The sequence below is a fragment of the Lampetra planeri genome, chromosome 2 (genome assembly GCF_965212315.1).
Source record: "Lampetra planeri chromosome 2, kcLamPlan1.2.h2, whole genome shotgun sequence".
NCBI classification, from domain to species: Eukaryota; Metazoa; Chordata; class Hyperoartia; order Petromyzontiformes; family Petromyzontidae; genus Lampetra; species Lampetra planeri.
This window is the reverse complement of record NC_136108.1, coordinates 18777981-18797177: the sequence shown is the minus strand read 5'-3', so window position 1 is coordinate 18797177 and position 19197 is coordinate 18777981.

The window sequence follows — 19197 nt, the reverse complement described above, 5'->3', positions numbered from 1 at the left end:
GCATTTCTCAACACCCCCCCTCGTCACACATCGTCACAAATGTCTGACCCCCCCCTAGGTGCGTGACGTCATTTATGGACGGCCCCATACCACAGTGGGTACTTACGGCCGAGTGGACCTACAGGAGGCTCGAGACACGTCCACTAAACCACTCGACACTGATCGAGCGTGCGCTGGCGAGGAATGGAAACCCAGGTTGCCAAGAACATAGCAGAGAGCCACTCCGAAGACGAGACACCCTTGTCGCGATATATGCACAATGTTGACACACGTGTCGTTTACGTGGCACCGCACTGAGCAGCAGTTGTCGTGAGTATCGTATTGAAACGTCGTCCATCCTGTAGTTCACCATTTCACCGATACCCATTCCCATCTGAAATAATAAGGAGGCGGGCATTGGATTTTTGATTTTTTTTACACGCTTTAATTTAACTCACTCTGTCTTTCTGTTGTCGTTGTTGTCATCGTTGTTGTATCCTAAAATCTTGTAACTCAATTTTAACCCACTTCCCAATGTGGTATCGACTGCAAACTTGGTATACTTATGTCATACTAATGACAATACTATATTATATCATGAATTTTTTTTAAACATTCTTTTTTATATGTGATGTTTCGACTTGGCTCTGATTGTCCACGGTCAACTGACGTTGGCTGTAATGGGCCATGGTCCCCTACGTTATGGCAAGCTTCGGGGCCACTTCCTGGAGTCGTGGAGTTCTGTCATTACTAGTACATTTCATAAAAAGTTGTTTTAAATATCACTTTTTATACAGAACACGCAACACACCACACCGTCTCAACCATCTGACCACATTTCCTTGACACCTAAACTGGACAATTAGATTCATACGTTGCTATTCATCCAGCCAAATGACAACGTAGAGAGAGAGATGTGACCAGCGATCTGCGCTAGAATGTCCACTCGTAAAGCTGTCAGGGTGTTTGGGTTAATGTTATGCTCGAGTAATGTTTGACGAGCGTCTCTTTGCACACACGGCTGCTGAGAAAACACGGGGGTGCCTCTGTTTTAACAAGCTAAACTCATATTCTTGGTTCTTTCGGTAAAGTCACGTAGAAGGGAAATGATAAAATAATAAAAATACAAATAATACAATAATTATTATTTTCTTATTTCCCTTCTACGTGACTTTACCGAAAGAATCAAGAATATGAATCCCTGCAGTCACAAAAGCTTTAAATCGAAAGGCTCAAATCAGCCACAACTACACGATTGTACACTTGTGGAAAGCCGACCAAGGCCCTTTGGCGTGGCAACACGGTGGCGTGCAGCCCACTGTACTTGTCACATTGTTTAATAAACATGATGACGCTTCAATTGAAATGACCCACCCCCACCATCTGCAGGGATTCATAAACACGGCTTTTGTTGCACGCATCTACGGGCGCTGTCGTAGTAACAGTCAAAAAGAAGAGACAAAGGTGCAGTCCTGCAAATGCTTGCTCACATCACCGGTGGTGGAAGGGGCTTGCTTCGCTAGAGGCAGCTCTCGGGATCCCATCTAAAGGATGTATTTGGTCCACAACCTCCATCCACGTTGGCCAGATGCCCTCAGAGGAGGTGGGCAACACCCACACTTTAACCCACCACACACGACCTGCAGATAAGCTATAGGTGGTGGTTACTGATCAAACCAGTTTAAACAACAGTGTATGTCTCTTGTCAGTGATCTGTCCATGGAAGTCGCGGTTCTGTTCCATTATTTTAACCTACTGAGAGCCGATTGAGGCTTTTGGTAGGTATGATTCCTGTAGAGTTTTTTTGGCTCTCTCGTTCCTCTAAGGTCAATTCCTCATTCTGCACTGGCAGGAAGGCACAAGGTGGACGGGATGACGGCGGAGCCGAGCTAGGGTGGAAGTTTTCTTGGAACCGTCAGTGTTTGTGAACGTTTGAGAAGGGAGTGCTGAGGTGGTGTGGGGTGCCATTCGGCCCCCGATGCATGCGGTGGTCTGTTGCCACCATTCTGACAGTTTACGGCGGAAATCCTGCTCCAAAATGACAGCACTTTCTAACATTCTCTAACGGGGTCAAACGCGGCAGGATGTATGCACCCACCGACGGTGATGGTGTAGAGGACAAAGAAGTGCATGAGGTTCATGGTGATGCTGTTGCCACTAATGTTGTTTTTGCAGCTGACAATGATGCTCAAGCTGATGTTCTTGGCCCTCTGCTCGTGATCATTAAGGACCTTCATGATGGTGGTCAGGCCCGTCTAAAGCGTTGTGGCCAGGAGTCAGAGCCATTGACTGTTTGAGTTGCGGTACGACAAGGATGTCATCTGGCCACAAAATACTTAATGTAGGTTGTTTTTACCACAGTTTGAGAAGCCTTTCATGGCTGTAACAGTGGAATTCCCATCTGGTAGAGGTACAATGGGAGGCTAATCTAGGCCAAAATAACGTCAAGGGATGGTGCTCTACTGATCAACTATGACATTTATGCTGATAGCTTGGTGATTTGCTGCTCACTCTGAGGAGTTGGAGACAATGCTGTTGAAGTTGAAGCTTAGAAAAAAGGTGTGTCCTTACTATTAACCCTGCCAAGAGAAAACACCTGCCTGCGTGCTTTATTTCATAAACTCAACTACCGAGGGTACAGGAGTTCCCTGTACCTGCATACCTGTCAACCACTTATCAGTGCCTACCTTTTTACAGACCAATTCAGACCGTATTGGTCATCCCGTGTCCATATATATCTACACGTTCATCCTACAAAATCCCATCACAAGGGAGAAACACAAATAGAAATTGTTTTTGCTGCCTGTATTGAAAAGGCTGTATGCCATATGGACTTGAAAACTCTATTTCCCTGTACAAGAATACGGATAAAGCGTATGGGTTGACAAGTATGTACCTGGGCAGCGTGATCAACTTCTGTTTGCAAGTGGAGGTATCGCTTTTAATCAGTCGAGTGGCGTTATATATTCATTGGCCGCGAAAAACTAAGTAAACATTGCCTGGCCTGTCGCTCCACATAAAATGCAAAGCCATCACATGGCCTGAATGTTGGTGTCTATATTCCCAATTGAATAACCTTTTCAAGTGTGACCAATATGGCCCATGACGCCCATGTACAATGGCCTACTTTTTTCAAATGACGTCATTAAAATCCACTGTGAATACAGACGGAGCATATGTTATGGTCAGTACACCTGCAGTATTAACCAGGGTGGCCTCTGAAACGAATCTGCGAACCTCTGGGCCATGTCACCACCCCAAATTCCCTTGCCTTTCCTCTAGTTCAGGGGTGAGGAACCTTTTTTCTGCCAAGGGCCATTTGGATATTTATAACATCATTCGCGGGCCAAACAAAATTATAAACTTAAAAATGTGCCTGTTATACTTGGTTAAACATTTTATTAACTCACCCCTAATGCGATGGGCTGGAACTGCTTCTCTTTGGCGAGGCGTGTGATGTTAGCTGGTATTGATGATGTTGCTACTCGCAACTGCTTTTCCAGGTTTGCTCCTAGATTTATTGAATTTCGAGTCCTGCCTGCGGTTGCCTTGGCAGGGCCACACCAAATGATTTTGCGGGCCTTGTACAGCCCGCGGGCCGGACGTTCCCCACCCCTGCCCAAGCTGCTGATTGCCAGCTCCTGAGTAAAATAATGTCACAACCATTCCACCTGGTGGATAGTTGCTATAAACTCGAAATTAAGTTGGAGAATCACTTTTCCAGAACTTACACCCTTCAGTGACATTCCAAAAGGTCTTAAACCCGAGGTTACAAGCCTTTGTCAAGGGAGACCTGGGGTAAAATATTACCAATTGTAGAACAAAAGTAGTGAATGTAATGTCATAAAATAGATTAATACAATTTTAGAAAATCCAGGGGGGGGCTCAAAGTTTAAAATCCAGTTGGTGATATTTGCCCTATCTAATACTCCCTCAAAGTTTAAAGCGATTTCCTCATCACGTGTGCACTGAGGCGATGCTCATCAACTGTTCTCAGCCCAGAGCCAGTGTTGGAAATTACCGAGTCTATCCGTACGACAACCACTGTTGGTTGACTTATTCACAACGTGCTACTTTGTTTTTATCAACTACGGAGGGATGATGGCCCGAGTTAGCCCCCAATTAGGATTTGAAGTGGCATCCTCCCGATTGCGAGTTGGCTCTCACGACCGCTGAGTCATCCGACCACATTACAAATGCCCACTAATAGATGCATATTTCCATTTGCTCCATTAACAATCAGTTTGCGAGGATGACACGCCTTTGCTATGCAGGGCACGTAACGAGGCGTAAATAAAACATTAAGCTCAAGGGCACCTGCAAGACATCGCTGCCCATCCTACCAACATGAACGATGGAAACTCGCGTAGAATCTCTGCCAAAAGACCCACTTTACTCTGCTGAACACTGCTTGGTGACATAAACATCTCATTTTTATATTGTTTATCAACCATTTGTACACATGTAAGCATGTTCCGCGAAATATACGGGTAACATTTTTCTTTGCGAATAGGAGAGAGATTATCATATTTACAACCTCCATCCTCTATTTTAAGTTTGATTGTGCGATGCTAACACATTAATTTATATTGTGGCATACGGAAATCGCGATGCTACAACTGATAACAGCATAACAACACAAAATAGCGAATAATTTTGAACGTTATTGTGTACGTCGTATTTTATTACCAGAAATAATATGGAATTTGCAAGAAGCACGGAGCGGTGCACGCTTGGAATTATACTGAGAGACAAGTGATGTTTCGATTTAAAGCTTTCGTGACTGCAGGGATTCATCTTCTTGGTTCTTTCGGTAAAGTCACGTAGAAGGGAAGTAATAAAACAATAATATTTTATAATGTTTTATTTTTATTATTTTATTACTTCCCTTCTACGTGACTTTACCGAAAGAACCAAGAAGAAAAAAAACAAGTAATGTTCTCCATGTATCTGTCTCTATATCTCTGTGTGCCTTACATCATCACGCCTCTTATCTGAAACGTTTTTTGCACATAAGAGGCTTTCATCAAAAGACTAGGGGGACTCAGGACCAGTTGAGATATCGCTTGCCACTAATGTTAGCTGTGGCCGAGGATCACTAAGTTTATAGCGCTAGGGGCTAACTCATGCAACACCACTCCACCCCATAATGATGTTCAACATCGTATGTAAGTTAAACAAATCATACAGATTGACGTACATTATGTATTCGTGGTGGCACCATCGTTGCTGCCATCATTATGGTCAAAATGAGCCCTTGCCTCTCTATTCAGAGATGTTTTGGAGCAGTTTGATGTTGCAGACAGTGTTATGTGGGTTCGATCTGTGACCTCATTACGGGGCTCGAAATGGCATTTGGAATTCATCCCACACGGCCCAAACTAGTAAACAAGCAGAATCTTGATGTTGCAATCCGTGTAAAGTCTAGGATTGACTTGTCTGAAAGCTGCTCCTACAAACAAGTAGGCCAGAACATCCAGATTTGATACCAGCTACCCCCCACAACGTGGCCTATTGTTATAGACTCTGCCACAGTGCAGTGGTGGAATGATGGAGAGCGCTACTGGCGAGTGAGCAGCAACGCAGCCAACATTTACAGGCTGTTAATTTGAGAGGCTGTAAAACGTTAAAGAGATATTTATGTTGAAGTATAAACGTAGACATACATTCACATGCAAGACATTACACTTCTTTTTTATGTTGGAAGTTATTTCAATTTGTTTCGTAATATATCACCCTGAATTTTCCAACACCAGAAATGCTCACTGTACCCTGGGCCGAGGTGTCGAAAACAGGACCCTGCGGGGTGGGCTGGTAGGAACGAATAACCAAAGAATATAAACATAATGTATTATTACACTTGTTTAGCCAGGAAAGCCTCACTGAGTCTAAAGGTTTTTGTAGGGTCCTGCCAAGTGTTTGCAGTAGCGGGCGATGTTGCTACACCTAATCGGACATCGGACGGACGGACGATATAATCTATTGTAGGCTGGTCCACTTCGTTCCTACCAGTAAAACCCTGTTTCTATTTTAAGGGTCACGTTAATATGCATCCATGGAGAATAAAATGTAAATGAAGAGTGTAACTTGGTTAATACAACTGCCTGTCCATGCAAGTGAATTGTTTCTTGCGACACTGAACTGCATTGAAAGTTAAAGAACAGATTGTTTTTAACTTTATGATTTAAATACGTATGTTCATAAAGAACAAGGCATCTTCTTGGTTCTTTCGGTAAAGTCACGTAGAAGGGAAATAAAAAACAATAAAATAATATTTTATTATATTATTTTATTATGATTTATTTTTATATTATTTTATTATGATTTTTTATTTTATTTTATTATTTCCCTTCTACGTGACTTTACCGAAAGAACCAAGAAGATGAATCCCTGCAGTCACGAAAGCTTTAAATCGAGAAAGAACAAGGCAGTTGAAAGATCAGGCAAGAGCCTGGGTACTTGATAGGGGATTGAACAGGGTTTAAACGGCAACACTGATTTCATTAAAATCATTGAATATATTGGAGTGTGGAAAAACTTGAATAAAAAAATCTATTATAATATCATCAGCCATGAAATCAATCCACTGCTGAATGAATGCTTTCCAAGCCGCCACCACATCCTACGATCCTGCGATGCAGTAATCTATCCAGCACCCGCACATGACCTGACCTCATCACTCTTCTCCTGGACATCCCCTTGGACGCATTCCATTCCAAGGCTGCCACTCCACAATTATTCATCACCGCTGTTCGTCGTCCCGTCGAGAGAAGTGTCCTGCTTAAGCCCAGTTATTTTTATTCAGTTATTAGGATGTTGTCATTCACCTGCACAGTGTTCTCTAATCCGTGTGTTCGTCTTCTTTCCGGGTCTTAGTGGAATTCTAGACACGAATCTCTCTATGCTTACAGTGTCTGAGTTTCAGCGCACAGATACTGTAAGACACACTGACTAAAAACCTTCTTCTTTAGGCGCACTGGTGTGTTAATATTCATAATAAAGTTCAGCTTTTCAAATGCACTCCAACCCCCTTTCGTCCACCTGTTTGTTTAATATATTTGATTTTGGTTCGTCTTTGACTCGCTGTCGTTAGGTACACATGTACTCTGCTGTGTCTTCCAGTTGTCTCCGTCCGACAGATATCTCGAATTATTTAACAAACGTCTTTTACGATCGGCGGAAAGTAATCGCTCCATAGGAAGGCCTCTGTTAACTTCCCACGAAGAAGAAGTCAAGATTTTATTGATGCCCGGCAAGGTGTGGGAATTGCCTTCATCGAACAGTGGCTTGACAAAGGCTGTAATTTTTTTTTATGTTTTATACACATTACTTATCATATTCTTGGTTCTTTCGGTAAAGTCACGTAGAAGGGAAATAATAAAATAATATAAATATAAAACAATAAAAATTCTCACGACGTTTCGACTGCAACACAAGCAATCATCATCAGGTGTGAAATCCACAGCAAGAAAATTACCGCCACTTTTTTCAAATTTTCTTGCCGTGGATTTCACACCTGATGACGATTGCTTGTGTTGCAGTCAAAACGTCGTGAGAATTTTTATTGTTTTATATTAATATTATTTTATTATTTCCCTTCTACGTGACTTTACGAAAGAACCAAGAATATGAATCCCTGCAGTTACGAAAGCTTTAAATCAAAATAAAACATTACTTATCATTAGTAGGCATGGAAAGATGAACAATTATGTTCCTGCCAAACAGATGTCTCTCATCTCAGTCGGCAATTAAATTTGCCTGTTGGTCTCATAATGTGGATCACTCAAGATTGATCTCCCCCGTGATAAATGCACTCTGCATGACTGCCGTTATGTGGATTTTGGAAAGAGCCTGAATGCAGCTTACAAATTCGAACACATTAATATTACCTCAGCTGGACATTATCAAGTAAGTCTAAATTGAAACAATACAGTAAATTTATTGCTCAATGACTTGACCAATATTGGCCATATTATAAATGGGCAAAATAAAAAAAATGGGGCTGATTCATGTGTGATCTGGTTTCACACTTGTGCAGCATTCCACCGAAGGACAGAAATTCTATAAAAGCAATTTTGCCAAATTTATGTACGTGTTTTTGGCCCAGTGAGCTGGGAAAAATGGATAAAGCTAATTTGTACATACAATCCCACAGTCCATCAGTCGTGCATTGCACTCCAAAAACTTTCCAGTGTTTTCCAGAAACGTTCAGCATAATGAGATTTGTTTTTCTTCACAAAACCACTGCCTGAAGTGGGACATTATCATCATTGTCATTTCCATCAGTCACCATCAACAACAACAGCCACCGTTCTCGACAAAGTGGCGGTGACGTGACCACAGCGCTCACTTGTGTCAAACCAGGTGCACTCCTTGACGACATGAAGTGGCAAAGACTCGCTGGCAGGTCACATGACAGACCCAAGTGCCAAGGGTTAACTGACTGCGATGGCTGTCAGATGCGCCACCTGTGCCCCCTACTGTGCCATCTTGCTGTGTTTTAGCCGCCCGGTGCTCCGCTCGTTGTTCTGAGCATCGCTCCTCTGCGTCTCCGCTGTTGTTGGAGGGCGACTGCCTCCAACTATCCAGTAGCATCCTTCACGATTCTCCTCCATAGAGGCTGATCTTGACATTGCTGGTACCAGTCTCCGCAAGTCAACTCAGCTCCACATCTCTACTGCATCATTCAATCTGTTCTCCAGCCGATACACACCCGTTTAGTCCCCTCTATCCGGCTAAACAGAAGCTGCTTGGGCATGCGGGCTACATTACTCAGCCAATGCAGCCTTGCCTGCTGGAGGAAGAGCTCACTGATGGGAATGTGTCCATATCTTTCAAGGTTTTGTGAGCTCCTCACAAAATCCAGCCTGGTGAAACCCAGGATGAATTGTAGACAGGCCAGGCTGAATTTTTCAAACCGGTGCAAATGTTCCATTAGAGGGGTCCACGTCTTGCAAGCATAGGGTAGGCAGGGCATGACTGTGGCCGAGAAGACCAGGAGTTTCGTGTGGAGCAACAAACCAGGCAATTTTCACAGAGTGATGCAAATATGCCACTCAGATGATTCGGAGTGAGACCTCTGCTACCAAACGGGAGTTGTTCATAGGCACACTACCCAGCTATGTAAACTTCTCCACTCTCCTACACAGCTCTCCGATCCTCCGAGAGAAGCCTGTGATAAGCCTACTTATTCTCTGATGTGACATGTTGTAGACCGTGGAATCGGGTCTGCCGTTTCTCTCAGCCGGGGTATCTGGGAACGACTTTACTGCGTACCCAAAGCTGCCATTGCAGCTACATGAGCCACAGGCCTGAACCTCACCCATTTCAGTCACCATCATCACCATGATCATCACCAACATCATCTACACACGAGATGATAAGCTAGCTAATGATAAGCCACCATTCCCCTATCCACAAACCACTTGCATCCATCAACTCCCCCCTTCCTACTCTCCTCCCATAAAATCCACGAACCCCTAGCAATGCCCACCACTTGCCTCCAAAGTGCTTGGTAGTTAACATGCTCAACTGCACAACGTACCAGGCACCCATTTAAGGCGACCTATTGGTAGCCATGTGCTGCTGTTGTTTGCTGTAGCTCAAAATTGAACTTAGATTTCTAGGTTCAAAGTGCTGTGCGCTAACCATGACCCCACCGTCAACCCTCCTTCCCACGCCCCCGCCTGATATCCAAATAATTTTAGCTGTCATGCCAGTATAACTCTCTCGAAGCATGGTAATAAAAAAACATATTCACGGTATCTCCTTTAACTGTTACACCATGGTGATAGCTTTAAGCTATCTGGAAAGACGTGTTAAACATGAATTACATGCAATGTAAAGTTATGAAAGGTTGTACGACGATGACTTAATTATACTCTTTGGTTCTTTCGGTAAAGTCATGTAGGTAGAAAAATAATAGATCACGACGTTTCGATCGCAACACAAGCAATTGTCATCAGGTGAGACAACCACAACAAGAAAAAACTGCTGGATTCCTGCAGTCACGAAAGCTTCAAATCAAGATTCAAATCAAGATGAATTAATTCACGGATTGCCATTTCATGCGGTTTACAACTGCAATTGTATCAAAGAGTCACTTCGTTCATTATAAAATAAAAATACTGAAAAACCTTAGCCTGCTCATTGCTCTTTCATGGATGTTAGTTGATGTGAATATTTATTTGTTGTAACTTACGTTATAATTAGTTGATTTATACTCACAATATACTCAAAATACAAATTGCACACAAATTACTAAAATACACAAATGTTTAGCATAATGCTACTCTTCCTAGTGAACATTGCATCAATACAAAATAAACATTTACAACAACAATAATAATCATCAGTGCATCATAGCGTAATTTGTCCAAACTGCATCTCACATGCTACACAATCCACAGCACTCGGAAGCGCTCATAAATTAACCTGTTTTTAGCCAAATAACGAGTTGTTTATGCGTGTGGGAGGAGAAACCGAAGCACCAGGGGAAAGGGGCCAACACTTGATCACATACAGATGGAACAAATGGAGGTTAGTTCACACATGCTACAGTACTCTACTGATAATAAAAATAGGGTTTTCTCCTTTTTTTTGGCAACAAAACTGAAACCTTTTTACAAGGAATCATGTGTGCATTAACCACAATACTTGTGGTCAAAATAAAAAAAAAACACACTGATAATATATGATTGGATCAATCAGTTTCAAGGACAATGCATATATTATCAAGAGTGTTTTTTTTTTTTGCATTTTGACCACAAGTAGTGTGGTTAATGCAGACATGATTCCTTGTAAAAAAGGTTTTACTTGATACAGCTATCGTGCTGTGACGGTTCCACCTGAAGACGGAAGCTTGTGTTGCCTCCGAAACGTCGTGATTTTTATTTTATTTTTATTTTACTTTCATTAATTTTTATTTTTATTTTCTATCTACGTGACTTTACCGAAAAAAACCCTAAGAATATGGGAAAAACCTTATTACTATATTTTGGTACTGGCAAAGGAGGTCTAATGATGTAGTATTCTACTTGTCAAATATATTCTAAGTATATTTATTCTAAATATATTTGTCATATTTTAAATATATTTGACATATTTTAAATATATTTGACACGTCCAACGATGAATAGACGCAAAGCTGCCTTGGAAACCATCGCAATCGTTGGAGGAGCACTGTGCGGCCTGCTATCAGTCGCCGTAACAGGCATTGATATTGAATGTGGAATCGGTACTTTAGCCATTATCAACATTCCAACAAACAAAGCTGCATTTGTGTTTAAATATCGCATTACAGTACAGCAATAATCTTATAAATTTTAAAATTAACATGATTATCATCTTGTAAGATGTGGCATGTGTATTTTTTTTTTGCTTAATTGGAAACAGTTATGAATTTATGTTGGGGATTTATTTTACTGAGATGATTACTGATGTATTATTTGGTTAAAAATATGCATTTTTTTTATCACGTGTGCCATAAAATTTATTGGAAATGTCAGGATAAATGCATTCTTGTCATCTCAGTACATTGAGTACTAATGTGTTATTTCTGTGAATAACACAAAAAAAAGCAGAGCTTGCATAGCGTGAGCACTGACCTTTGCTGCCCCGTGTAGCGACTATTACTGCAGATGTAGAGTAATACTGTCGACTACATGTCCAATTAGGCGGTGTGCGTGCTTATGAATCTGAGCACGAACCAAATACATAATTACATGTTATTCACATGAGAAGCAAATGGCACGCAGAAATTTCTGTTTCGAATACTTCTGCAAAGCAGCACGAGTGGTACACTGACGTTTCATTTGAGCATAAACACGCAGCTTCGAATGGTAAACATTGCATTTCTACACCGCCACCAAAAAATACCGCGTAATTGTATCTGAAATATGGCGTATGACTATAGTTATAGCTATGAGCATCAAGCTGAATAAACGACTACACCGTCGTGAGCATCAACAATTGGCCCCGTGTCTTGCGAAAACCACTTTTCACCAATTAGTTTGGCTCGCAAGGTGGTAAGAGAGCTCAAATCACAATTGTAAGGCTGTGAGTTTAAATCCCAGAGGGCAGTCAACCTCACCCATCCATCCCTTTTTGGGTCAATACAAGTAGCACCACTTGGCGGGTTGCTAACAGTGGTCATCCTGACAATGTTGGCTCCCTGGGGGGGGAAGTATGTTGATAATTTGTAAATCACAAATAGTAGACCTTTTATGTTCTTGCGTATGGCAGAAATATGTTCAGGAGCTAAATGGCAATGTCGTGGTTAAAGTAGCCACAAGAGGGTTTCAGGAGATGAGAGTTCGTGTAGTTTTGCTATTCCTCCATCGAAGGAGTGCAGGCTCCATGGTAGCTCTTAGTAAGCAATTTGGAACAATAATTTTCGATAAAGACACACATATAAAACGAGTGGAGGGACCGTCGTAGTATCTACAATCTTATGCAGACCTCTGCATACAATTCCCGCACCTCCCATTAGCACCGTTGGCTACACACAGTGCAAAATAAGATCAACACACATATTTATATCTCTAACATAAAAATCACTCAGATTCTGGATAAAAAAAATTCAGATGAATAGAAGGAAGTTCGAGATGCCATACTTTAAGACATACCCACTACCTTTAACTGTGTAAAAAAATATAACGCTCCCACACCAGATGGGTTAGTTGTAGAGATCACCAGAGAAGTAGGACCAGCTGTTGTAACAGAATTAGCGGACGTGTTTACGAAATGTTTACACAAAAAGGAAATACAGTACAGTACCTCAATTATGAACTGATGCATCAGTCATTCTTCGATTAAAAAAATGGAGACAACACGTATTTGAAGAATTACAGACCTTTTAGCTTCTTATCACATGTATGTACATTGTTCGTGAAGATCATTGAGAAATTAAAATTGGACAATTTAGAGGCAAGCCAACCATTTGAGCAAGCCTCCTTTAGAATTGGGGCTTCCTTACCCGATTAATACCATTGCATGCGTACATAGTAAAAGTAACATTGTACCAAAGACAACATCACATAAGCTATCAATAAGATTCTAGAATCTAGAATCAACAACTGAACATCAAATAGAATTCTTTCTGGCTTTTGCGAACTTTGAAAATGTATTTAATGCAGTGAAAACTGAAAGAGTGGTCCAAGTCTTCACGAGCCAGAGCCATTGTGTACACAATGCCGACTGCAACACAACTGTTCCTGAAGGAAGAACAGCTTTTCACTAACATTGCATGGAGACACAGTACAGTGCAGATCGGAAGAGGAGTGAGGCAAAGAAGATATTCTCACCAAGGCAATTCACAGTGACCATAGCATATATTGACCAAAAATTGAAAATGTATTAACCATCTTATATTTGCTGAAGACATTACCATGATTATTTTTGCGCTAGTTTACCCATGAACGCCTCAATGAGTCCCATGACTCTTTTTCAGGAGGGTCCTGCCAAGTTTTCGAAGTAGGGGGCAATAATATAATTGATCCTGCAGATTCCAAGTGGGTAATATGTGGGCATTTTCTTAAATATTGACAAATGCGGACCATGACATCGGCACACGATGGCCTCCTCTTGCAAATTACATCATGGGATCTCATGTCCACGGTGAAGCAGACGGCGTGATCATTCACGGTTAAAACTCACGCAGTGTTTACCAGGGCGGCTGCTGGATCCAGAGCCAAGGTACCGCCAATCTCCATATATATAAGGCAAAGTTGTGAATATGTGTGTCTGTTCAAAATGTTTAGCGTACTTCCCGACATGCATCAAACTTGAAATTTGCCATGTGGATACTTTCCAGACTGTACACCATGCACAAATTATAAAAATACACTTTCGTTTTTTTTTTTGGGGGGGGGGGAGCTCAATAATGCATTGATTTTTTGCATGGCAAGTGAGCTGTGACGTCAAATCTGTCACGTGACCCGCGCACGTGGAAGCGTAACGCATTGTAGTGTAGTGGTTAGCACACTGCGCTACGAACCCGGCGACCGAGTTCGATTCCCGCTCACGGCCACCACCGGCGATGATTATTTGAACCGGCCCTGGGCCTCCCCTAGGTCGACTCAGCCTCAAACGAGTAACTGTTGTGGTGTGTGAACATCGCCACTGGGGAGACAAAGGCGGCCGAGCGTGGTGAATCCAAGTCCCGGGCGAAGCCGGGTAGTAAAGCTAGTATATTATAAAACGTATGATGGGAAATTAACTCAGGCACTGAATGAAAACATGTATTGAAGGAGGCACAAAGTCAGGCTCAAGATAAAAGATTATGGAAATAAAATCATAGCTGGTGGGACACAACTGGCATGTATATCTTGTGCAGTTATTGAAGGCACAACAGGATCAAAATTATGAAATAAAGAAGCAAAGAGGAGCATGTTCGAAAAGCTAATAAATGTGCTGAAGGTTTTGAATAATTCCTCATCATGTTTTGTCTCAGCTGGAAGCCAACAATCGGAGTAAATGGCTTTGCCGCGTGCACTGTTGTGTGTGTGCGTGTGGATATAGCAACCTCTACCCCACTGAGAACGCGTGCATTACAATCACTTTCATTTCCTTTTCTGCAGGGTTCGGAACGGCGTGTTCTATAAGCTCATCATTACCTTACGTCTCTTGTGTTGGCATGGCCAGTATATGTTTAGCCTCATAGACATGTCATTTTTCATAAGAACCCGAGCCCGTGCTGGGATTAAATGGTTCATTCGTTTTACTCGGATTTAGAACACGCTTTTTTTCGTGGATGCAAACTTCTCTAAAGCACGCATGCACATCACATTTTTTAGACACCACTTCATCTGCAGTGAGTATTTTAGCTACGCAATTGCGTGGAGGACCCCGTATGTTTTGGGCTACAAAAAACAATTCTAACACTTTCTGTGAACGGTGACAACCTCATCAGGCAGAACAAGTGTGCACAACAGCGGGGACGAGAGATGCCTGCCCACGCTTGCCGTCTGCCAGATTCATTGTCATTTACAAAAATGCGCATTAGAGGACGTAATTGTATTATCGCCCGTCGGAAGTGGCAAACGATCCCGACAGTCTTCTTGGTTCTTTCGGTAAAGTCACGTAGAAGGGAAATAACAAAATAATAAAAATGAAACAATAAAATTCTCACGACGTTTCGATTGCAACACAAGCAATCATCATCTGATGATGATTGCATCATCTGATGATGATTGCTTGTGTTGCCATCATCTGATGATGATTGATGATGATTGCATCATCATCAGATGCTGATTGCTTGTGTTGCAATCGAAACGTCGTCAGAATTTTATTGTTTCATTTTTATTATTTTATTATTTCCCTTCTACGTGACTTTACCGAAAGAACCAAGAATATGAATCCCTGCAGTCACGAAAGCTTTAAATCGAATATTTACCCCGACAGTGATCGGAGAGGGAGAGAGAGCTGGTCCACATGAAGCTGCTGAGACACACAGCAGCAGGCAACAATATGATAATGGCGATAATGTACTGATGATTCCTGTCGAGGATGGAACCTGTTTGCCACGGTTATTTTTTGTCAGGAACAATATAGCCGCATAGATTACTCTTCCGAGTCGGTGGCTCTGTGTATTATATATGTAGCACGGTGATGTCACACGACCAGTCGCATTAGAAAGGTCACGCTGATGGAGAGTGGTTCTTATTTAGAAAGAAGCACAAAAGCCGAATGGAAAAATGCGTCGATACTATTTACGGCTGTCATCGCCATTGTCATCATCGGTTACCAGTCTATCCATCGCTGTATGAACATCTCCCCATATAGCAAAACGAAATCTACACTCAGTGTTCCTTTTAAACCGGGTTCAGTCTTTGTTCACCCAAAGGATTATACAGTATCTTCTTGGTTCTTTCGGTAAAGTCACGTAGAAGGGAAGTAATAAAATAATAAAAATAAAACATAATAAAACAATTCTCACTAGATTATACAGTACTCACTCGGTTGAATGTTAACAGCATAATGTATACCGTACATATGAGGTTATGTACCAAGGCCAAATTACAGAAGCAATCTTCGTAAATCTCTCTAGGGCTTTCAATATATTGTGGATCATATGCCGCTCCTCCAGAAACTAAAAACGCCTCTGTACCTGGTCCTGATGCACTAAAGTGGTTAGAGTCTTACAATGCTGGCAGAAAACGATTTGCCTCTATCAATGGTGTACACACAATCTTCTGAAATCACAAATGGGATTCCCCAGAGCTCAGTTATAATCTCAATTACTTGACATACCTATATCATGCATGCAGATTTTTTTTTACACCTAAAAGTATGCAGGTACACGCAGAGGACATGTATGGGCATTGACACCAGTATAGACATAATGCGAACTACTATGATTATTACCAACGTTTTATATTCTGAACCTGTCAATGTGTTTCAATAAACTGTACTTTTATATTCGTGGTTCTTTCGGTAAAGTCACGTAGATAGAAAAAAAAATACTAATAATTAAATGTAAAAAATGTAATAATAAAACATTTAAATAATACATTGAAATTATTAAAATAAAATAAACAACCACGAAAAATTAAAATAGTCAAATACATTTAAAATAATTTTTAATGTATTTTTTTTTCTAATTTAAATTTAATTGTACTATTTTTATCGTGGTTTTTTTGCTTTTATTATTTTCAATTTATTGTTTTTTTATTATTTACATTTTTTATTGTATTTTTTTTTGTTTTCTATCTCTGTGACTTTACCGAAAGAACCAAGAATATGAATTCTTCCAGTCACGAAAGTTTAAAGTAACATTTTTAACTCTACTTTCTTAACTCGGATAACCCTCGAGGGGAAAGATAAGCCACTTCGTTGAGCTATCATTTGTGCCAAGGTCATTTCTGAAAAAATAACCTTATAGATATTAAAAAAACTTCAGTTTTATTTGTACATTTTTTAAGTGATTTGAATACATTTGCAAAACTTTGCACTCCTGACGTGTTTTTGTATTGTTTGATGTTGTAAGGTTCTGACCTGCCCCTACAGGACATCTGTGAAAAATAGCTCATCGGATTCCTCCAGTATAATACATATTCTGATTCTGAAAAGGGAGAAGGGGGGCGAAGGGGAGGGGCGGAGATGCCTAAATGCCCGAATGATTTTTTTAAAAGCAATGCCCACTGGAGATGCCGTTGAAGGGTTTCCTAGTTTGGTGACATTCTTATTTATTGCACCTTGCATTGATATATTTATCGGTTTGGCCATTATGTAACCCTCTCCTATCGTGTGAAAACAATTACTGATCTGACAAACTGCAAACATAACCTTCAAAAGTGCTTCACAGAGAGTCTAATTATACTATTCCTCGCAGGAAAATAGTCTGAATAGTTTTGGACACAAATATATAGGTGTAAGGATTGATCTTCAGATGTTAACTGTTTCGTATAGGTTACATATGTTAAATATATTCAGTATATAACGGACTGTACATGTAATGACGTGTTGGATTTGCGTTTTTTAATTGACAGCAATATTGGATCTTTGTAAAATGTGAGTGGCCTGGGTCACATGTGAGTTGCTTGTCAGCGATAATGATGAATAACATTTGTAACTATAACTGTTTTTTTTATTTTACCAGGTAGGCCCACTGACGTATATAGCTATTTTTCAAAAGCCACCTGACCACGAATGATACCTCAACGAAGTGTATTATCATGTGGAAATTTATAGCAGCCAAATATTTTGAACGCATGTTTCTAAATGTGGAGGGAAAAAAATCGGAGGACCCAGAGAAAAAGCCACGTGACCACGGGCAGATAGGCACGCAAACTCCAAATATACAGACGTCAGGGTCAGGATCGAACCCATGAACTCGTGTGTACCAGGCGAGGTCGTTAACATCTCGCCACCGTGGCGCCCACACATGTGAGCACTCACACTATAAACATTGAGAATATATATCCCATTGATAATTAACATGATCCATTTTAATATAATTAATGACATTGACATATATCACGTTGACCGTGTTGCATGGATGCTTGTTTATATCATCCTGGAACGGCTCAGTGTGGCGGCATTTTCCCCGTGCGAACATCTCCTCTGGTGGTGAAACATTGTTATCAGCACTACAAATCGTGGCCTCTAGGACTTTTCACGACAAATCGTCAGTGATCTTTCTGCGCACTCATTCAAGTTGCATTGATTAGGTATAGCTCTGTGAGCCATGCGGCTTTTGAGTCGGGTGCAACCGCAGAAAAAAACTAAATATGAACGGAGAACATCTTAAAGCGACGACGCGCAACAAAAACATCCTGGAGAAGCCAGCAAATTTTGCCGCGTGACCACGTGCGCGACCAGGGCTCCGAGATGCGCGTGACACGTGGCCACATCATGGGTGGCAGCCGCTGCATTTTTATTTCTCTACAAACAAAGGAGGTCACATTTTTTTTATCCTGCTTGCTACACGAGTTTATACTTTATAGCAGCTGTAAAGGCAAACTAGAAAACGCCCTCCTAGACATCTGTGGAACCTACTGGGCATTTGTAAAAAAAAAGCTTAGTAGTTGATCGGATTCCTCCAGTATAAATATATATTCTGATATAAATATTATGATTCTATGAGCGTGTCGACACAATTTGATACGTACTTTCATTTATAACTAACCGTGGGCTCGCCTTCCCTCCACGTGTTGATGTGTCTGTATGTATATCTGAACCGGTCCTGGGCCTCCCGTAGGTCGACTCAGCCTCAATTGAGTAAAGACATCACGACTAGGGAGATAAAGGCAGAAAAGAATCGGGCCTCACACAAGACATTGAAAATCACGCGGAAATGTAAATCAATGTTAAATAATAAATTGCCAATGGGGCCGTCCATAAATAACGTCACGTGATTTTTTTGACAATTTTTGACCCCTCCCCCCTAGGTGCGTGACGTCATGTATGGGCGGCCCCAATGGCGAAAGCCGGGCTTGGTTTAGAAATGTTTTTTGCTCGATTATAGTTCTAAAGTAAATAATTTTTTCAATCTGTATGATTTCAAAGTGCCTAAAGAATTGTCCCTCTGCCCCCCCCCCCCACTACACTCTGCGTCTGTGGCCCCCTACTGGGCCTCGGAATCTTCATTGATCCTGGAGAAATCCGATGAGCCGTGAAGCTCTTTCTCTCTCTCACACAAATGTCAGAAAGTTACAACAACGTGTCAATAACGACAACAATAACAGCAATTTGAAAAGTCGCGGGCAGTCATTCGGA